General features: G+C 45.9%; 2 non-coding genes across 2 annotated transcripts; both read right to left on the bottom strand.

Annotated features, from left to right (window-relative positions):
- Window positions 1-3,051: 3,051 nt before the first annotated feature.
- LOC122942713 lies at window positions 3,052-3,239 on the bottom strand. The gene has a single exon (XR_006390660.1). It is a non-coding gene; the product is annotated as a U2 spliceosomal RNA (small nuclear RNA).
- A 15,200-nt stretch (window positions 3,240-18,439) lies between these two features.
- Window positions 18,440-18,625, bottom strand: LOC122942797. The gene has a single exon (XR_006390716.1). It is a non-coding gene; the product is annotated as a U2 spliceosomal RNA (small nuclear RNA).
- Window positions 18,626-22,225: the final 3,600 nt, after the last annotated feature.

Here is a 22,225-nt window from a genome sequence, read left to right as displayed (position 1 = left end):
TTCCCACTTTTGTCCATTTTGGACCCACTACCTAACCTATCCCCATCAGAAATAATTGAATTAAAGTCCCCAACTAAAAACACATTCTCCCTCCCACCTAAAAAAAAGTATAATCTCTATTAATTCCTCCCTCTCCTTTCTATCTGGAGGAGCATACACATTAATTACCTTGAAATGTTCTTTTGAATGGAGAACTAACTGAAATTGCTCTACCTTGAGCTATATGAGTAACATTATGTATAACAAAATCATTCCCTTTAAACAAAATCCCTACCCCCCAATTTTTTTTACCACCAATCGACCACACGCTTGGTCCATAAGACCAGGAAGCACTCTGAGGTTCATCTTCCAGATTACAATCCTGTAAGCATAAGATATCACATGCATAGGTAACCAAAGATGCAAAAATCGCTGCCCTTTTATTCGCAGATCTTATCGACCTAACATTGATTGTCCCGATTTTTAGCAGCATGAGTCTTCCTGGAAAAAGAAAAGGTTAAATGACAGAAAAAAACATCAGGACTTTCTTTCTTTACCTTTCTTAGGGAGTCTCCCTCTAGCTATAGTTCCTGTGGCAGAGGGACCTGGGCCCTGCACCCCTTTCATGTCTCCCCATTCCTCCATACTTTTCTTTACCTCCGCCACACTTCTTTGAAACCCCAAAGTCCTTGCTACTTTTCCACATGGTCTTACCCCCCCTTGTTCCTGGAGAGAAGTATCCGAATCCAACTCAGAGGTGTCATCTCCTCCAGAACTTTCGAACTCCCCAATTTGTTGACTTAAGGGGACCTCCACAGTCTCTGCAGGCTTTCTTTTCAGCGAAGCTTTCTCTACCTCCGTCTCAGGTCCATCAGCAGACTCCTCCACCACAGGGTCATCAATAGGATCCGGGTCCACAGCCGGGTCCTCTCCTTCTGCTCTCAGGGGGTCTGGAGCCAGACCAGGGTCCGGGACATCCTCCTTCACCCCCGCCTCTACATCCGAGGGAACCTCAAGACAAGACTGAAAGATCACAGCAGGTTCTCCACTCACCACACTTGCCCAGGATCTCTTGCCAGGAGTCGGGTTCACTTTAGGACAATTCTTTGCCAGATGTTCAGAGGAGTTGCAGAAGTGGGAATTTCTCACCTCATCACACTCTGCAGTCCTGTGGCCTGTCTGAAAACAGTTCCTGCAAACCACTCCAGAGGTACAGCTCTCTTTTAAATGTCCAAAAGAAAAGCAATTTTGACAAAACTCTGGTTGTCCAGGGTAAAATAAATGTCCCCTGTTTGACCCAATGGAAAACATCTGCGAGGGGTGCATCATCGCACCTACCCCTGCTTCGTCATAACGGAACTCCACCCAGTACCTCCTGAGCCCGTTAAAGGTTCCCAATACATTTTTCCTTTTCTCACCCGGAGACACATATTTACAGTACCTTTGCAGAAATAGGACGATTTCCTCCTCCTTAATGAAGGGATTGTACATTTGGAAGGTCACCGGGGTCCTTCGCTTCTGCTCTCTTTCCTGGGTCACCACAAAATTAACGTCCTTCAGCTCCGGACAATCAATGAGCTACAGACTCCTGGCATAGCAAGTGCGAAAAGAATCCTGAGAAACAAAGGAAACATCGTACAAATCCCTTGACTGGAAAAGCCTGCATGCAAAAAATCTCCTCCCGGGACATCTTCAAGGTTTCTTCAATAATCTTCGCCTGGATCCTCACAACCAAAAATGACGACCTCTGGTCCTCCGAAACATACAGCCGCAATGTATTTGGCGCTGTCGACGGCACCTCCACCATGCTCCGCAACTATAGCCTTCTCTTAGGGAATCGGTCCAGAAACCCTATAGCAGCAACCTCCCAACCCTAGAAGGGAAGAGAGGAAGGCCGAGTGCTGGGTTTCCCTAGTAGTCTGAGGGTTAGTCCAACTACCCTTAAGCAGCATGGATGCAACCACTAAAGGAAGTCACACAAGGCCGAGTAGCCGGGGCCAGCTCAGATGCCTCTGGCTAAGACCACACTTGATCTTAGCCAAAAGGCAGAGAAGCGATAACCAGAAAAGGGTTCGCCCTACAGGCTGATGGTCCCCAATGCAGAACACTTGTGAAGGCGATAGGCTACAGGCCCCAGCTGCAGAGACAATCCGGAAAGCTTCTTTCTCTCACAAACCAGGAAAAACGTGCGTCCTACGCTCTGGAATCACCAGCGTGCTCCTCTTCGTGTTTTTCCTATCTGCATAGCTCCGCCCACCACTTTTGGTCACGCCTTTTCTTTGCACGCAATTCCTGGTGCCAAAGCACGCCAAGCAGAAAAACTGATAAGGAGTGAATGGAGAAGTAGTGGAAGAAAAAAAAAAAAAAGTTGCATTGTTGATTGTGATGTCACGGCCCCATTGTTGAGTGTTCCATCAGGGCCCTTGTGATTTCATCCACTGACCTGACAAGCCTCTTGTGACACGTGCAGTGTTCCGTCCATTGGCCAGACAAGGTAGGTCCAGCTGTTGCTGATACATAGGAAGTGCTGGACTACATTTTAGCCTCCAAGTCATCCAGTTCAAAAGATCCACAAGAGGGAGACACAGGCAAACAAACTTTACTTATTTACAAATTAAAGCACTAGAAAAGCAAATTGGTTACATCCAGCCAACTTGCTACAAAGGGGTCAATTCCCAGGAACAACTCAGCAGCCCACACAGGTGTGCACAACAGGCCCAAATCAAACCCAAGGTGTGTGGAGTGGAGGTCCAAACACTTCATTCAGGTGATATCCAAACACTTCATTCAGGTGATAAGCTAATTAACCCAATAATTAAGCCATCAGTCTTAATTGGATTTTGGGTGTGAGGAGAGGTGACTGGCTGGCTGGGTTGCTTGGTGCTGGAACAAACCCAAACACAGCTAATGCAATTAGGAGATTGACAGGCTAGATGCAGGTATGCAGAAAGCAGCACAGCACAGAGGAGAAGCTGAAGTGCAGACTCCTGAGGCAGGACATAGCAACTTTACACTTGCTTGCTGGAAGGATTCTTGCAATCCATCTCTCAATTTTTTTTTATACTGGATTAGAAAGGGTGCACCTGTCCTGGAGGTACTGCAATACCAGGTCAATGCATGGAGTGGACAGAGCAAGCTCTTTTTCCATCTCCCTGTTCGAAAAATCCATTTAATATATGGTCCCCAGATAGGGGACGTATCAGATATTAAACTGATAAGAACAGATTTTTTTTTTAAATTCTTTTATTATAAATAAAGTTCAATATACAAGTCTTACATAACAAATGTTCAAAGTAATGAAACTCAAATACATTCTACACAAAAGTCATATAGGAACTCAATACAATATATCCTCTGAAAAAAACTGAAACTATCTTTATTTATCATAAGATATAACATAAACATTCCCTTTTATTGACAGACCCTTTTCTTTATTCTCCATAAAGGGACCAACTAGCTGAAAAAAGGAAAGACACAAATTAGTTCTGTTTTCAAATCCAATCTTTCAACTTTTTATGTTTCCAGATGCCTTCCGCATCTTCAAAACCACACAATCCAAACATCATCATATTTAAAGTTAACATTTTTATCCCTGTTAGGCCATCAACCATTTTACGCATACCACTCCACACAGACCTGGCATAGCCACACTCCCACAACACATGCACATAATCCTCTGTCCTCCCACATTTTTCTCTAGGACATACCTCACTTGTCACCAACCCTCTTCTTCTCTGAAATTCTCGGGAAGGCAAACATCTCTGCACTCTCATCCAAGCCAAATCTTTCTGTTTATTCGTCAAGCTTTTATCATGCACCTTTTTCCACGCTACTTTACATTCATTCCCAGTAAGACCGCCAATATCCTCCATAATCTCTCTAGAATCAATTTTATCCATCACATTCACACTTCCCAAATTATTTCTCCTAATACACCGCTCTATCCTTACATAAAACCACGGACTAGTAAAACACACAGGCACTCTTAAATCTCTCACCTCTAATTTACACTTTCGCAACACACTCCCTGCCAAATATCTCATCATACATCCATACACACTATCTTTCTTACTGACTTTCATACAAAAACTAACATATTTCACAGCCAAAAACACCTCAATATTCATCGAAACTTTACCACCATTCATCTTCTTTTTCAACACTTTCTCACGTTTCAACTTTTCCATTCGCGAGTTCCACAGGAACACAAAAACTTCCCTCACGATCCTCGCCAGACACCTGTCAGGAGGTGGAAAAACAAAGTTCACATATAACAAAATAGGTAAAATAACAGACTTAATAGTCAAAATACGACCCTCTATTGATAAAGTCCTTAAAGACCAAAACCCAACACCCTTTCCCAGGACTCTTTCCCATATAAATCCTTGTCAAACACAATTCCCAAAATCTCAATACCACCCATTCGAATAGGCCACTCACACCCCTCATGACCAGCTCAAGCACCAAAAAACTTACATCCGCTCTTATCCAAATTCAGTTTAAAACCACTCATCATACAAAAACATTCAATCAACAACTTCGATCTTCTCACTGCAGCCATAGATTTACACACAACCGTAACATCATCCATATATCCAATCACACGCAAATCCCGACCACCACTTCCCGGAATCTCAACACCACGCATCAACTTATCACGCCGAAACATACCCAACAAAGGCTCAATCATGCAAATAAACAAAATGGGGGATAAGGGACACCCTTGGCGTACCCCCGACTTAATCCTGACATCCTTACTCAAAAAAACATTCACTTGTACCTTGCTCACAATATCACTATATAAACACTTAATCCAACCGATCATCCGAACAGGCACACCATCCTTTCTAACACCCGAAACATAAATTGATGCACCACCCGGTCAAACGCTTTCTCGAAATCTACCGCAACCACAGCCACACCCTGCTTCCGATCCTCGCAATCCCATAACACATCTTTCAAACCCAACAAACATTCAGAAATCTGGCACCACACACATCTGTTCTTCACCTACCATACAGTCAACCACACTTTTTAACCTATTTGCAATCACCTTTGCAATAATTTTGTAATCAACATTCAAAAGCGCAATCAGTCTCCAATTTTTCAAACATTTCCGATCGCCTTTCTTAAACAATAATACTCTCACGCATACTTCTCAACAACACCCCATTCTCTAACACTTCCTTACATACTTCCCATACATCATTGCCTATTAAATCCCCAAAAGTACGAAAAAATTCTGCAGGCAGACCATCACTCCCAGCAACCTTTCCTGTCTTCATCCCATTCACCGCGTCTTCTACTTTACTCATTCTTATATCTTTTCCCAAGAAGTCTCTATCTATCTCATCCAACCTTTTATCCACATAACCCAAACACTCCTGCTCCAAAGAGACCTCCCTCTCTTTCTCAGCAAACAAATGCGAATATAACTTCCATACTTCATTCAATACCCCATCTTTCTCGCACACTTCCACCCCATCACTTCCAATTACCTTCACCATTTCTGTCTTTTTATGAAAAGCGGACTTAAAAAAGAACTTCGTACATTTCTCATCCTTATCCTTCACATTCACTCTAGCTTGCGCAATTATACTTTTCCCTTTTACTTCCAAACATTTACTCACATATTCACACGCTTCATCAATCTGACGCCCAACATCCATAGCTTCACGCCTTAACACCAATAGGTATTCTAACCTCTTCTGCCATCTTGCATACTCTCTCCTTTCCCTCCTAGCATTCTCCCGTCCCTTCCGAATGAAAAAACATTTAGTCTCCATTTTCACCCATTCCCACCATTCACTCACACTTACAAACTCACAAACTCCCCTTTTTTCACCACCCATCTACCATACTGCGATCTATACTGAGCCAAGACCCTCTCATCATCCAACAAAGACACATTCAACTTCCATACTCCTTTACCGTATTCATACATACCACCACTCGTCACCAGGCACTCAATCCAAGCATGGTCCGAAAAAGGCATCTTCCTCCTCTTAAACCTTTGGACCTGAAAAGATTTAGAAACAAAAATAAAATCAATACGGGAACAAATATTTGCTGCACTACTAAAATAAGTAAAACCAAAAGACCCATCATTACTTTCCTTACACCCATCTTTTAAACCAAAGAGAGAAACTATTTCCTTCAATAATTTCCCTGACGCATCTAAACTAACCCCAGCTCCCCTAACACTAGTTCTATCATCAGATGAAATAATACAGTTAAAGTTCCCCACCAGGAAGGTATCCTCTCGCCCACCTATAAAGAAAAACAATTTATTAAACAAATCAATTCTCTTCTTCCTCACCGTAGGAGCATAGACATTTATCAACTTATATTCACTATCCCCATAGGAAAATTGAACTAAAACAGCCCTCCCGGGGGCAATATGTGTAACATTCTTAATAACAAAGTTAGATCCCTTAAATAGGACCCCCACCCCACCGTTTCTCTCCAGTGAGACAGACCACACTTTAGGACCATAAGGCCATGTGGCCCCAGTAGGCTCTTGTTCAAACAATTCTTTGGATATCATATCAAGAATGGATGCTCTCCTCTCAGGAGTCCGAATGCTACGGACATTTAGGGAGCCTACAGTCAACGGCATCTAAGGGTATAAAATGATGTTAAGAAACAACAAAGCAAAGACACAAAAACATTACTTATTCCTATTTTTTTGGGACCTTCCCCTCCCCCTACGACTTGGAATGCCCAACCCCTGCAATATAGTGTCCTCAGCAGAATTTTTGGAACTCCTCACCAACTTAGGTACTTGAAAAGCATCATCTTCAGGATAATCTGTACCTCCAGGAGAAATTTAAGATACAGACTTAATGGCAGCAGACGTACTTTCTCCACCTGAACCACCAGGACTCAGGACCTCCTCAATGATGGCACTAAGAGGAGGACTAGTGGTTTCAGGTGGTTTCCTCTTCAAAGAAGCTTTGCCCAAGTCCATCTCCTCTGAGGGAGTCTCCTGGACCACAGTAGGTGACCAGGGCTCCTCCCCTTCGGCAACCAGAGGATCGGGGGCCGCTGCAAATTCCATCACAGCCGCACCAACAATGTCCTCAACAGATGCAATATCTTCCAGTGGAGGGGTCATATCTCCTGGATCCACCACAGGAATGACGACAGAAGGGCCGGGGGGTCCAGGGGGTCGACAGCAACATCCACCCTGGCAACGGCCGCATAGGAACGAGGCTCTCTTGCTGGCTCCCTCGCTGACTCTCTCTCCACACTGTCGAGCAAGATGGTCACCAGCACCGCAGAAGTGACACTTCCGGTTCTGATCACAGTCCACAGTCCTGTGTCCAGGACTGAAACAATCACGGCATACCTGGCCCACTGTGCAATCCTCTTTTGTATGTCCGAAAGAGAAACAGTCTCGGCAGAAAGATGGCTGTCCCGGATAGAACAGGAATCCACGGCTGTTGCCAATAGCAAAGTTCTGAGGAGGGTGGCATAGCCCCTGGATTCCATCAGGGTCCCTCCGGAGCTCCACCCAAAACCTCTTTAGGCCGTTAAATGTTCCAAAGATATTTTTGCGCCATTCAGCACCAGAAACATACGTGGCATATCTCCTCATCACGAGTGAAGGGGTTGTACATTTGGACAGTAATTTGTATCCGGTCCTTCGTCTCGTGGGCAACAAAACGGACAACGTCAACATCAGGATGGCGAAGACATTGTTGAGCCCGGGTATAACAGGTCCTCATCTCATCAAGGCACCGGAAAGTGGCGTCGAAGAAACCAAGCTTCGGAAAGTACTGCAGGCAAAATATGCTCTCCCTTGGCATGTTCAAAATTTCCTCCAGGATCGTCTTCTGAACGTGTAGAATTCCCCACTGGAACCTCTTCTCCTCTGGGATATACAGCCGAACTGTAAAAGGGGCATTTGGGGCGCCCATACCGCAAACCGCAATGCGCTCTCCACACTTCCCTAAGGAAGGTCGCTTCCCGTTGCTTGGGGACTAAGCCAACTGCCCAATAGCAGCAGGGGGATGAAGTCCGGGCTATAAACCCGAACGATCCCCCCAGGCCGAACAGCCGGGTACCCCAAGCACCCTAGACCAGACCAAGCGAGCAGATTGAAACGTCTTTATTACAATCATCTCTGATTATTCGTTATACATACATACATTCGTTATACATACATACGTTAGTACTGTGTCGCAGCACAGGCCACAAATCAGTACATAATAAATTACACGTATTCGTCTTTGCGAGCATGGCATTGTTATGTAAAGCACAGGTTACCCTACACTATACATCGCAATGAATGCTACACTAGCATACCTATTCAATCACAAAACCTCCCAACAAAAGCATTTAGACAGTGATGAGGGAAGAGGAAGTGGGAAGGAGGAGGTAGGGAGGGGGAATCACATGCCCAAAGCTTTATTGAGAGGACAAATACACACGGGGGGGAGAGGGGGGGAAGGAGAGGGGTTTAGTCCTCTTCTTCTTCGTCAACGTCCGAGATGTTGTAGTCCCGCAACAGACTATGGATAAGTCTGCGGCAGTCCAGGACGGACTTGTTCTCCCTCCTGAGGATGAGCCGGTTCCTAGCAAACCAAATAGCGTCCTTAAAACAGTTCATAAGGCGCTAGGCCTCCTGGATGGCTCCAACAGTATGAATCCCGGGAAATAGTCCATACAGCACCGAAGTGCATTGCAGGCTGTTCCTGGGCACAGAGTCTTTGAGTTCATGTTCCAGGGCGTCCAACAGGCGCTGTGCAAAGGGGCACTCCCAAAACAGGTGATAAGATGTTTCCTCCACGAAAGGGCACCTGGGGCAGTACCCGGTTTTGCACAGATTGCGGGCATGCATGAATGACCGGATGGGCAGTCCGCCCTGAATGGCCATCCATGACAAGTCCTTATGCCCGTTAGTCAACCTGTTTGACGACACATTAGTCCAAACTGTCTCTACGGTGTCGTCCTGGATCCCTGGAATTGACTCCACCACGTCCTTTGCTCTGATGAGCTTGTGGATAGTTTTTGGCTTCCACAAGTCGGGTTTGAGGCCCTCCAGTTGGTGTTCCCTCACAAACCTGACGACGTCCCCGTAGAACCAGGGAGCGTGCCAGTTGTAAGGGATGGAGCTGTCCCACTTGTCCCAGCCCATGCCCCTCCAGAGAGGCAGGAGGAAAAAACGGGACATAGCCTTGCCCGCAGAGCTGTTAGCAGTTCTCAGAGTCCGACAAACGCTGTCACAAACAAAGGCGATCCGCAGTAAAGTGGGCAGGTCCGGAATGCCCTTTCTGCCCTTGCGGGGCTCTTTGTACATGATGGCTCGTTTCACTCTGTCCATCTTAGATCCCCAGATGAAGCGAAACACTGTCCTGGTGATGGCCCTGGAAACGGTGGCAAGAGGGGGCCATGCCTGTGCGGTGTATTGGAGCACAGGCAAAACTTCATTTCTCAGGACGAGTGCTTTGCCCTCAATCATGAGGTGTCTAATGCTCCACAGTCCGATTCTTTGGTTGACTTTGGCCAAGCGTTCTTCCCAAGACTTGAGGGCTGCGCCTTTCTTCCCGAACCAGACTCCCAGAATTTTGATGAAGCCCGATTTGATGGTAAATGGGAAGGGGGCAGAAGAGGCCAGTTGCCAGTCCCTGAAGACCAAGCGAGCAGAGGTACACTTGATCTTAGCCAAAAGGCCGAGAAGCAATAACCAGAAAAGGGTTCGCCCTACAGGCCGATGGTTCCCAATGCAGAACACTTGTGAAGGCGATAGGCTACAGGCCCCAGCTGCAGAGACAGTCTGGGAGGCTTCTTTCTCTCACAAACCAGGGAAAACGTGCGTCCTACGCTCTGGAATCACCAGCATGCTCCTCTTTATGTTTTTCCTATCTGCATAGCTCCGCCCACCACTTTTGGCCACGCCTTTTCTTCGCACTCAATTCCTGGTGCCAAAGCACGCCAAGCAGAAAAATTGATAAGGAGTGAATGGAGAAGTAGTGGAAGAAAAAAAAAACTTGCATTGTTGAGTGTTCCGTCAGGGCCCTTGTGATGTTATCCACTGACATGACCTTACTTGACCTCTGACCTGACAAGTAGAGTTGAGCGAACACCTGGATGTTCGGGTTCGAGAAGTTCGGCCGAACATCCCGGAAATGTTCGGGTTCGGGATCCGAACCCGATCCGAACTTCGTCCCGAACCCGAACCCCATTGAAGTCAATGGGGACCCAAACTTTTCGGCACTAAAACGGCTGTAAAACAGCCCAGGAAAGGGCTAGAGGGCTGCAAAAGGCAGCAACATGTAGGTAAATCCCCTGCAAACAAATGTGGATAGGGAAATTAATTAAAATAAAAATTAAATAAATAAAAATTAACCAAAATCAATTGGAGAGAGGTTCCATAGCAGAGAATCTGGCTTCCCGTCACCCACCACTGGAACAGTCCATTCTCAGATATTTAGGCCCCGGCACCCAGGCAGAGGAGAGAGGTCCCGTAACAGACAATCTGGCTTCATGTCAGCAGAGAATCAGTCTTCATGTCATAGCAGAGAATCAGGCTTCACGTCACCCACCACTGTAAGAGTCCATTTTCATAAATTTAGGCCCAGCACCCAGGCAGAGGAGAGAGGTCCCGTAACAGAGGATCTGGCTTCATGTCAGCAGAGAATCAGTCTGCATGTCATAGCAGAGAATCAGGCTTCACGTCAGCCACCACTGCAACAGTCCATTGTCATAAATTTAGGCCCAGCACCCAGGCAGAGGAGAGAGGTCCCGTAACAGAGGATCTGGCTTCATGTCAGCAGAGAATCAGTCTGCATGTCATAGCAGAGAATCAGGCTTCACGTCAGCCACCACTGCAACAGTCCATTGTCATAAATTTAGGCCCAGCACCCAGGCAGAGGAGAGAGGTCCCGTAACAGACGATCTGGCTTCATGTCAGCAGAGAATCAGTCTGCATGTCATAGCAGAGAATGAGGCTTCACGTCACCCACCACTGCAACAGTCCATTGGCATATATTTAGGCCTAGCACACAGGCAGAGCAGAGAGGTCCCGTAACAGACAATCTGGCTTCATGTCAGCAGAGAATCAGTCTGCATGTCATAGCAGAGAATCAGGCTTCACGTCAGCCACCACTGCAACAGTCCATTGTCATAAATTTAGGCCCAGCACCCAGGCAGAGGAGAGAGGTCCCGTAACAGACAATCTGGCTTCATGTCAGCAGAGAATTAGTCTGCATGTCATAGCAGAGAATCAGGCTTCATGTCAGCCACCACTGCAACAGTCCATTGGCAAATATTTAGGCCTAGCACACAGGCAGAGGAGAGGTTCATTCAACTTTGGGTAGCCTCGCAATATAATGGTAAAATGAAAATAAAAATAGGATTGAATGAGGAAGTGCCCTGGAGTCCAATAATATATGGTTATGGGGAGGTAGTTAATGTCTAATCTGGACAAGGGACGGACAGGTCCTGTGGGATCCATGCCTGGTTCATTTTTATGAACGTCAGCTTGTCCACATTGGCTGTAGACAGGCGGCTGCGTTTGTCTGTAATGACGCCCCCTGCCGTGCTGAATACACGTTCAGACAAAACGCTGGCTGCCGGGCAGGCCAGCACCTCCAAGGCATAAAAGGCTAGCTCTGACCACGTGGACAATTTAGAGACCCAGAAGTTGAATGGGGCCGAACCATCAGTCAGTACGTGGAGGGGTGTGCACACGTACTGTTCCACCATGTTAGTGAAATGTTGCCTCCTGCTAACACGTTGCGTATCAGGTGGTGGTGCAGTTAGCTGTGGCGTGTTGACAAAAGTTTTCCACATCTCTGCCATGCTAACCCTGCCCTCAGAGGAGCTGGCCGTGACACAGCTGCCTTGGCGACCTCTTGCTCCTCCTCTGCCTTGGCCTTGGGCTTCCACTTGTTCCCCTGTGACATTTGGGAATGCTCTCAGTAGCGCGTCTACCAACGTGCGCTTGTACTCGCGCATCTTCCTATCACGCTCCAGTGCAGGAAGTAAGGTGGGCACATTGTCTTTGTAGCGTGGATCCAGCAGGGTGGCAACCCAGTAGTCCGCACAGGTTAAAATGTGGGCAACTCTGCTGTCGTTGCGCAGGCACTGCAGCATGTAGTCGCTCATGTGTGCCAGGCTGCCCAGGGGTAAGGACAAGCTGTCCTCTGTGGGAGGCGTATCGTCATCGTCCTGCCTTTCCCCCCAGCCACGCACCAGTGATGGACCCGAGCTGCGTTGGGTGCCACCCCGCTGTGACCATGCTTCATCCTCATCCTCCTCCACCTCCTCCTCATCCTCGTCCTCCTCGTCCTCCAGTAGTGGGCCCTGGCTGGCCACATTTGTACCTGGCCTCTGCTGTTGCCAAAAACCTCCCTCTGAGTCACTTCGAAGAGACTGGCCTGAAAGTGCTAAAAATGACCCCTCTTCCTCCTCCTCCTCCTCCACCTCCTCTTCCATCATCGCCCTAAGTGTTTTCTCAAGGAGACATAGAAGTGGTATTGTAACGCTGATAACGGTGTCATCGCCACTGGCCATGTTGGTGGAGTACTCGAAACAGCGCAACAGGGCACACAGGTCTCGCATGGAGGCCCAGTCATTGGTGGTGAAGTGGTGCTGTTCTGTAGTGCGACTGACCCGTGCGTGCTGCAGCTGAAACTCCACTATGGCCTGCTGCTGCTCGCACAGTCTGTCCAGCATGTGCAAGGTGGAGTTCCACCTGGTGGGCACGTCGCATATGAGGCGGTGAGCGGGAAGGCCGAAGTTACGCTGTAGCGCAGACAGGCGAGCAGCAGCAGGATGTGAACGCCGGAAGCGCGAACAGACGGCCCGCACTTTATGCAGCAGCTCTGACATGTCGGGGTAGTTGTGAATGAACTTCTGCACCACCAAATTCAGCACATGCGCCAAGCAAGGGATGTGCGTCAAATTGGCTAGTCCCAGAGCTGCAACGAGATTTCGCCCATTATCACACACCACCAGGCCGGGCTTGAGGCTCACCGGCAGCAACCACTCGTCGGTCTGTTGTTCAATACCCCGCCACAACTCCTGTGCGGTGTGGGGCCTGTCCCCCAAACATATGAGTTTCAGAATGGCCTGCTGACGTTTACCCCGGGCTGTGCTGAAGTTGGTGGTGAAGGTGTGTGGCTGACTGGATGAGCAGGTGGAAGAAGAGGAGGAGGAAGCCGAGAAGGAGGAGGTGGCAACAGGAGGCAAAGAATGTTGCCCTGCGATCCTTGGCGGCGGAAGGACGTGCGCCAAACAGCTCTCCGCCTGGGGCCCAGCTGCCACTACATTTACCCAGTGTGCAGTTAGGGAGATATAGCGTCCCTGGCCGTGCTTACTGGTCCACGTATCTGTGGTTAGGTGGACCTTGCTACAGATGGCGTTGCGCAGTGCACACTTGATTTTATCGGATACTTGGTTGTGCAGGGAAGGCACGGCTCTCTTGGAGAAGTAGTGCCGGCTGGGAACAACATACTGTGGGACAGCAAGCGACATGAGCTGTTTGAAGCTGTCTGTGTCCACCAGCCTAAATGACAGCATTTCATAGGCCAGTAGTTTAGAAATGCTGGCATTCAGGGCCAGGGATCGAGGGTGGCTAGGTGGGAATTTACGCTTTCTATCAAATGTTTGTGAGATGAAGAGCTGAACGCTGGCGTGTGACATGGTTGAGACGCTTGGTGACGGAGGTGGTGGTGGTGGTGTTGGTGGTACATCCCCTGTTTGCTGGGCGGCAGGTGCCAACGTTCCTCCAGAGGCGGAGGAAGAGGCCGAGGCGGCAGCAGCAGAATAGGCCGAGGCGGCAGCAGCAGAAGAGGTAGCAGGGGGAGCCTGAGTGACTTCCTTGGTTTTAAGGTGTTTACTCCACTGCAGTTCATGCTTTGCATGCAGGTGCCTGGTCATGCAGGTTGTGCTCAGGTTCAGAACGTTAATGCCTCGCTTCAGGCTCTGATGGCACAGCGTGCAAACCACTCGGGTCTTGTCGTCAGCACATTGTTTGAAGAAGTGCCATGCCAGGGAACTCCTTGAAGCTGCCTTTGGGGTGCTCGGTCCCAGATGGCGGCGGTCAGTAGCAGGCGGAGTCTCTTGGCGGCGGGTGTTCTGCTTTTGCCCACTGCTCCCTCTTTTGCTACGCTGTTGGCTGGGTCTCACCACTGCCTCTTCCTCCGAACTGTGAAAGTCAGTGGCACGACCTTCATTCCATGTGGGGTCTACGACCTCATCGTCCCCTGCATCGTCTTCCACCCAGTCTTGATCCCTGACCTCCTGTTCAGTCTGCACACTGCAGAAAGACGCAGCAGTTGGCACCTGTGTTTCGTCATCATCAGAGACATGCTGAGGTGGTATTCCCATGTCCTCATCATCAGGAAACATAAGTGGTTGTGCGTCAGTGCATTCTATGTCTTTCACCGCTGGGGAAGGGCTAGGTGGATGCCCTTGGGAAACCCTGCCAGCGGAGTCTTCAAACAGCATAAGAGACTGCTGCATAACTTGAGGCTGAGACAGTTTCCCTGGTATGCATGGGGGTGATGTGACAGACTGATGGGGTTGGTTTTCAGGCGCCATCTGTGCGCTTTCTGCAGAAGACTGGGTGGGAGATAATGTGAACGTGCTGGATCCACTGTCGGCCACCCAATTGACTAATGCCTGTACCTGCTCAGGCCTTACCATCCTTAGAACGGCATTGGGCCCCACCATATATCGCTGTAAATTCTGGCGGCTACTGGGACCTGAGGTAGTTGGTACACTAGGACGTGTGGATGTGGCAGAACGGCCACGTCCTCTCCCAGCACCAGAGGGTCCACTAACACCACCACGACCATGTCCACGTCCGCGTCCCTTACTAGATGTTTTTCTCATTGTTATGGTTCACCACAACAACAAATATATTATTTGGCCCAATGTATTGTATTCAAATTCAGCGGGATATAAATTTGAGGCCTAGTATTTAGGCGCTGGGTGACCGGTATGGATTTAGTGACAGAATTAGACTTGGAAATGCACAGAAGCGTGTGTGTGTGAAGTTATTCTGAATGACCCAATGTGCACCTTGAATATTATATACCCTTTTAGGGATAGATTTCAAATAGCTCTGATATAGCAGAAACCACTAAATTATGAAATTGTTAAATTGGGAATTGTATTTAAACCCAGAACAAAAAATGTGCTTTGACGGACACTAAATAACTTTCCCAGCCACAACAGGACAGCGTTAACGAGAGATTTAGCAGGATATAAATTTGAGGCCTAGTATTTAGGCGCTGGGTGACAGGTATGGGTTTAGTGACAGAATTAGACTTGGAAATACACAGTAGCGGGTGTGTGTGAAGTTATTCTGAATGACCCAATGTGCACCTTGAATATTATATACCCTTTTAGGGATAGATTTCAAATAGCTCTGATATAGCAGAAACCACTAAATTATGAAATTGTTAAATTGGGAATTGTATTTAAACCCAGAACAAAAAATGTGCTTTGACGGACACTAAATAACTTTCCCAGCCACAACAGGACAGCGTTAACGAGAGATTTAGCAGGATATAAATTTGAGGCCTAGTATTTAGGCGCTGGGTGACAGGTATGGGTTTAGTGACAGAATTAGACTTGGAAATACACAGTAGCGGGTGTGTGTGAAGTTATTCTGAATGACCCAATGTGCACCTTGAATATTATATACCCTTTTAGGGATAGATTTCAAATAGCTCTGATATAGCAGAAACCACTAAATTATGAAATTGTTAAATTGGGAATTGTATTTAAACCCAGAACAAAAAATGTGCTTTGACGGACACTAAATAACTTTCCCAGCCACAACAGGACAGCGTTAACGAGAGATTTAGCAGGATATAAATTTGAGGCCTAGTATTTAGGCGCTGGGTGACAGGTATGGGTTTAGTGACAGAATTAGACTTGGAAATACACAGTAGCGGGTGTGTGTGAAGTTATTCTGAATGACCCAATGTGCACCTTGAATATTATATACCCTTTTAGGGATAGATTTCAAATAGCTCTGATATAGCAGAAACCACTAAATTATGAAATTGTTAAATTGGGAATTGTATTTAAACCCAGAACAAAAAATGTGCTTTGACGGACACTAAATAACTTTCCCAGCCACAACAGGACAGCGTTAACGAGAGATTTAGCAGGATATAAATTTGAGGCCTAGTATTTAGGCGCTGGGTGACAGGTATGGGTTTAGTGACAGAATTAGACTTAGAAATACACAGTAGCGGGTGTGTGTGAAGTTATTCTGAATGACCCAATGTGCACCTTGAATATTATATACCCTTTTAGGGATAGATTTCAAATAGCTCTGATATAGCAGAAACCACTAAATTATGAAATTGCTAAATTGGGAATTGTACTTCAACCCAGAACAAAAAATGTGCTTTGACGGACACTAAATAACTTTCCCAGCCACAACAGGACAGCGTTAACGAGAGATTTAGCAGGATATAAATTTGAGGCCTAGTATTTAGGCGCTGGGTGACAGGTATGGGTTTAGTGACAGAATTAGACTTAGAAATACACAGTAGCGGGTGTGTGTGAAGTTATTCTGAATGACCCAATGTGCACCTTGAATATTATATACCCTTTTAGGGATAGATTTCAAATAGCTCTGATATAGCAGGAACCACTAAATTATGAAATTGCTAAATTGGGAATTGTACTTCAACCCAGAACAAAAAATGTGCTTTGACGGACACTAAATAACTTTCCCAGCCACAACAGGACAGCGGTAACGAGAGATTTAGCGGGATATAAATTTGAGGCCTAGTATTTAGGCGCTGGGTGACCGGTATGGATTTAGTGACAGAATTAGACTGGGATATGGCCAAAAAATAACCACACTATTGCTGGTTAAATGCACTTGGTGACGGGCGCAGCTTGCCCCTGATTTAGTATATGGCCAAAAAATGAACAGACTATTGCTGGTTAAATGCACTTGGTGTCACAGCTTGACGCACCACACTACTGAGGGTTAAATGCACTTGGTGACGGGCGCAGCTTGCCCCTGATGTAGTATATGGCCAAAAAATGAACAGACTATTGCTGGTTAAATGCACTTGGTGTGACAGCTTCACCCTGATGTAGGCTTTAGCCAAAAAACAACCACACCATTGAGGGTTAAATGCACTTGGTGACAGGCGCAGCTTGCCCCTGATTTAGTATATGGCCAAAAAAATGAACAGACTATTGCTGGTTAAATGCACTTGGTGTGACAGCTTCACCCTGATGTAGGCTTTAGCCAAAAAACAACCACACCATTGAGGGTTAAATGCACTTGGTCGCAGCTTGGATGCACTTGGTCGCAGCACCGCACAAGACACAAAATGGCCGCCGATCACCCCAGAAAAAAGTGACTGACAAACGGTCTGGGCAGCCTAAAAACAGTGAGTGAGCATTTGAATTTCAGCAGCTCAATGATGCACAGCTGCAGATCGATCGATTAATCAAGTGAAGTCCTTTGGAGGAGTTAATCTGCCTAATCTCGCCCTACTGTCGCATCCGCAACCTCTCCCTACGCTAATCAGAGCAGAGTGACGGGCGGCGCTATGTGACTCCAGCTTAAATAGAGGCTGGGTCACATGGTGCTCTGGCCAATCACAGCCATGCCAATAGTAGGCATGGCTGTGACGGCCTCTTGGGGCAAGTAGTATGACGCTTGTTGATTGGCTGCTTTGCAGCCTTTCAAAAAGCGCCAAGAAAGCGTCACAAAAGCGCCAAGAAAGCGACGAACACCGAACCCGAACCCGGACTTTTACGAAAATGTCCGGGTTCGGGTCCGTGTCACGGACACCCCAAAATTCGGTACGAACCCGAACTATACAGTTCGAGTTCGCTCATCCCTACTGACAAGCCTCTTGTGACATGTCCAGTGTTCCGTCCATTGGCCAGACAAGGTAGGTCCAGCTGTTGCTGATACATAGGAAGTGCTGGACTACATTTTAGCCTCCAAGTCATCCAGTTCAAAAGATCCACAAGAGGGAGACACAGGCAAACAAACTTTACTTATTTACTAACTAAAGCACTAGAAAAGCAAATTGGTTACATCCAGCCAACTTGCTACAAAGGGGTCAATTCCCAGGAACAACTCAGCAGCCCGCCCAGATGTGCACAACAGGCCCAAATCAAACCCAAGGTGGGTGGAGTGGAGGTCCAAACATTTCATTCAGGTGTTAAGCCAATTAACCCAACAATTAAGCCATCAGTCTTAATTGGATTTGGGGTGTGAGGAGAGGTGACTGGCTGGCTGGGTTGCTTGGTGCTGGAACAAACCCACACACAGCTGATGCAATTAGGAGATTGAAAGGCTAGATGCAAGTATGCAGAAAGCAGCACAGCCCTGACAGAGGAGAAGCTGAAGTGCAGACTCCTGAGGCAGGACACAGCAACTTTACACTTGCTTGCTGGAAGGATGCTTGCAATCCATCTTTCAATTTCATTCTGTTTTTTTAGACTGGATTAGAATGGGTGCACCTGTCCTGGAGGTACTGCAATACCAGGTCAATGCATGGAGTGGACAGAGCAAGCTCATTTTCCATCTCCCTGTTCGAAAAATCCATTTAATATATGGTCCCCAAAAAGGGGACGTATCAGATATTAAACTGATAAGAATAGTTTTTTTTTTATTTTTTTTTCCTCAGTAAGATATACTTCAGTTTGACTTATCAGTCCACTCCAACGTGGCTCAAACCTTATGATGTCTATAAAACATCACTGGAATAAAACCAAAACCCAAAACTATAAACCCAAAAATAAGTCAAGATTTACTCACATAGTTCTTCCAGTGGGATACCTTCAATATTTTCTCTGCTTCACTCTCTCCTATTCTTTTCTTTTCTTTTCTTATCCAGCAAGTAAATCGTATGGATCCTGGATAAAAGCACTTTTGAACATTCTTTCGGAGATAAAATGACATTTTTAAAAATCACAAGATTTCTGGTATCCCACATTGCCTCTTTAGAAACGGTAAAACACAACCAACAACCTCGTGAGTTGGATAAAATTCTAAAATCTTGACCAATAAAAACTTTCTCATAGCTAAAATTTCTCCACCCCGTAAGTGCAATAAAAAAAACCTTTAAGAATACAAAAAACTTGTTTAACGTAAAAACAGTCCCATAACAAATTATGTAGATCTTCAGTGCCTCCACAACCTTCCCTGGGGCATCTCTCTGACACATTCACCTCCTGGAATTCATAAAAGATCTGGTTGGAAGGCACCCATGAAAACAGAGCCATGCTACATCCCTTTGCTTGTTAGAAAGGCCTAAAACATTAAAAAAGTTTCCAAATTTTTGCAGCCTGTGTGGTATTACAGAATGGAACATAACATTGTATCTTTTCTTTCCTTCCTACTTTTATTATCTCACATTTATCAGTTTTACTTAGAGAGCTTAATCCATATTGATCATAAAAGGACCTGAGTGCCACATAAAATTTTGGGATCACAAACGCCATTGGCCTGCTAGTTCCCTTTCATACCAGCTCCACCTAGTAAAGATTCATCCTGCCAAATACCTACACATGGCTGCAGCCCTACCATTGCACTTTAAAATCTTAAAAATTAATTAGAAATAATGCATCCGGATAAAAAACTCAATATTAGGAAATTCATACCCCCCAAATTCAGTCTTACTCATAACAACAGTTCTCCTTATCTTTTCCATTTTAGATCCCCAGAAAAAAACAAAAAGTCTTCTTGACATTCTTCTAATCCATAATTTACTGGGTGGTAAAATAATTGACGTGTATAAAATAAGGGGTAAAATCACTGCTTTAATTATTAAAATCTTCCCTTTCAAGGATAATTTTCTTAGTTTCCAAAAATTCAGTTTTTTCTCCACTTTCCTTGTTTAACCGAATAAATTACTAATGGGTAGTTGTATCTAAGAATAATATCACTGAGGCCAACTACCTAAAATATAACTTTTAATAAATGAATACTTAAAAATATACACACAGGGGTCCCTCACGTGGGGACTAGTAAACATACGAAAAAAACAGACAGACAATAAGAGCCAATTGAAGGACCAGGCGGGGAGGCTATGTATGGTGGTACACCAGGGCAACAACCATATGGGTCCCTATTGTGTCCCTGACCTTGTCTCAGCCCAGAGATGCACCCTGGTGGTGGGAGCACTCCGTCCCCGTACCTAACCTGCCTGTCCTTAAAATGCCCTTATAACACAATGACCCATATGGATGTCCGGGTCCTGCAACAATGATTTAACAAAATATTACATCTTAATTTAAGATCCAAATGAATACCTGGGTCTATCAATAAAAAGCCACAGTGTACAAAGATGGTTATAATACTGTGATTTGAGTCTCGACGCATTTCCCCTTAATGATGTGGTTCATCAGGAGACCATAAAAGAATATAGACGAGTACGTTGCTGCTACAATCTAGCGGCTACATAACAACGGTTCAAGTAGACCCATGATCCAAGTCCAAAATGAAAAAAAGGAGATTTCTGGAGCACCTCAAGGCAGTGTTCCACTGTCAGAGACCAAACATCCAACACATGAACAATGAAAGTACTAACGATAATTATATTTATAATGTACTTATTCAGTCCTTTGGATCCTCTCCATACAGTGGTCCGCGGTCAGGGGTGCTCCAGGGGGCAAACAAGATGAGGCTCCAACTTGCAGACTGATAATGTGACTAGTTATACCCTAAGAGGGGCGGTCCCCCATTCTCATGCACCAACCACCATGCCTCATTTCATCATGTGACCCAATGTTCAGATGTCAGTTTATGGGGCTTAAGAGATAGTAAACCTGGCTTATTAAATATCCCAGTCAGTGTCTATGTTAGACCTTCATTACTTCTCAACAGTCACAGGAAGATCCCTATGCCGAGCTCTTGCTGTACAGGATCATGGGTGGAACGCACGCCGAGGTCTCAAAAATGGCCGTGCGTTCCACCGTAGGCAGCCAATCCCAACCTGCCTGCATCATCACAGTGCTGCAGGCCTAGGTGCTTGCGTTCCACAGTGGCATGGAAGGGGCGTGGTTCTGCGTTCCACCGCCGAATTGATGCAGCTCCGGCCCCAGAATTAGCCGATGGGGTGCTCATATTGGCATCAAACTGATAGGGTAAGGGTGCTGATGGGTCATCCTCAAATATGGATTAATAAATAAGCAAATATAAGCCTCATTATTATGTATAAAACATGTCATGAAAAGTACACTCGGCTTTTCCACCGCTAATGTCACTATTCGAACAATTCGGCACTTTATCAAATTTTAAAATCAATTACTCTAAATCTGAAGCGCTCAACATCTCTGTTCCGACACCCCAAATTCATAGTCTGAGATCTTCTTACCCTTTTACATGGCAACGGGAAAAAATTAAATACCTAGGTATTTTCTTAACAAACACACCAACAAACCTATATTCCATGAACTATACTCCCTTACTGAAAAAAATCTGAGACCAACTAAACTCATTATCCCTCCCCTTTATATCATGGCTAGGTAGAAAGAACCTTCTGCAAGCATACATTATGCCTAAACTACTATACCTCCTTCAAATGATCCCCATCCACCTCCCACAATCCTTTTTTAATGTCATACGATCTATATTTCCATCTTTCCTCTGGAAGGGCAAAAAATCACGCTTAGCTTATGACAAATTAATTAGAGCCCGCCCACAGGGCGGTATGGGCCTCCCTGATGCCCAGTCCTACTATAGAGCGATCCAACTGAAAAGGTGGCTTCAATTATGCATCCCACGCCTAAGAATATTAGGTTCAGATATTGAACTATTCACCCTAACTAATCGCCAACTAGCGGGCTTATGGGGCATTGGGACACCCACTCCCCCAATAGAGGGACTAGCCAGAGGGATTTATTCAGTGTTCAACACCCTATCCAAACATACACGCTTGCTCTCGGATCCTCCAAAGCTATTACCTTCGACATTAAGCCCGTACTTGATTTATCCCAACATCCCCGATCCTCCAGATTTCTGGAACTTATTTAAAGACTTAGATACGGAGGAACTACTGTCTCAGACAAATACAATTTCAACATTAAATACATTCTGCGTCACCCGCTTGAAACATGCCAATTTCCTAGACTTAAAAATATTCAAAGACACATGTTCCAAACTACAAGATAAATATAAAATAATTAAAGAAAGTAGTACAAGGTCAAACATCAACTAAACGCGTAGTTTCCAATATCTATAGGAACCTGTTGAGTTTACAGCAAACTACTAAACCCGCATACATCAATCAAT

Source organism: Bufo gargarizans, chromosome 6, assembly GCF_014858855.1.
Source record: "Bufo gargarizans isolate SCDJY-AF-19 chromosome 6, ASM1485885v1, whole genome shotgun sequence".
Classification (NCBI taxonomy): domain Eukaryota; kingdom Metazoa; phylum Chordata; class Amphibia; order Anura; family Bufonidae; genus Bufo; species Bufo gargarizans.
Note: the sequence above shows the minus strand (reverse complement) of the source record. Positions and strands in the feature narration are given on the sequence as shown.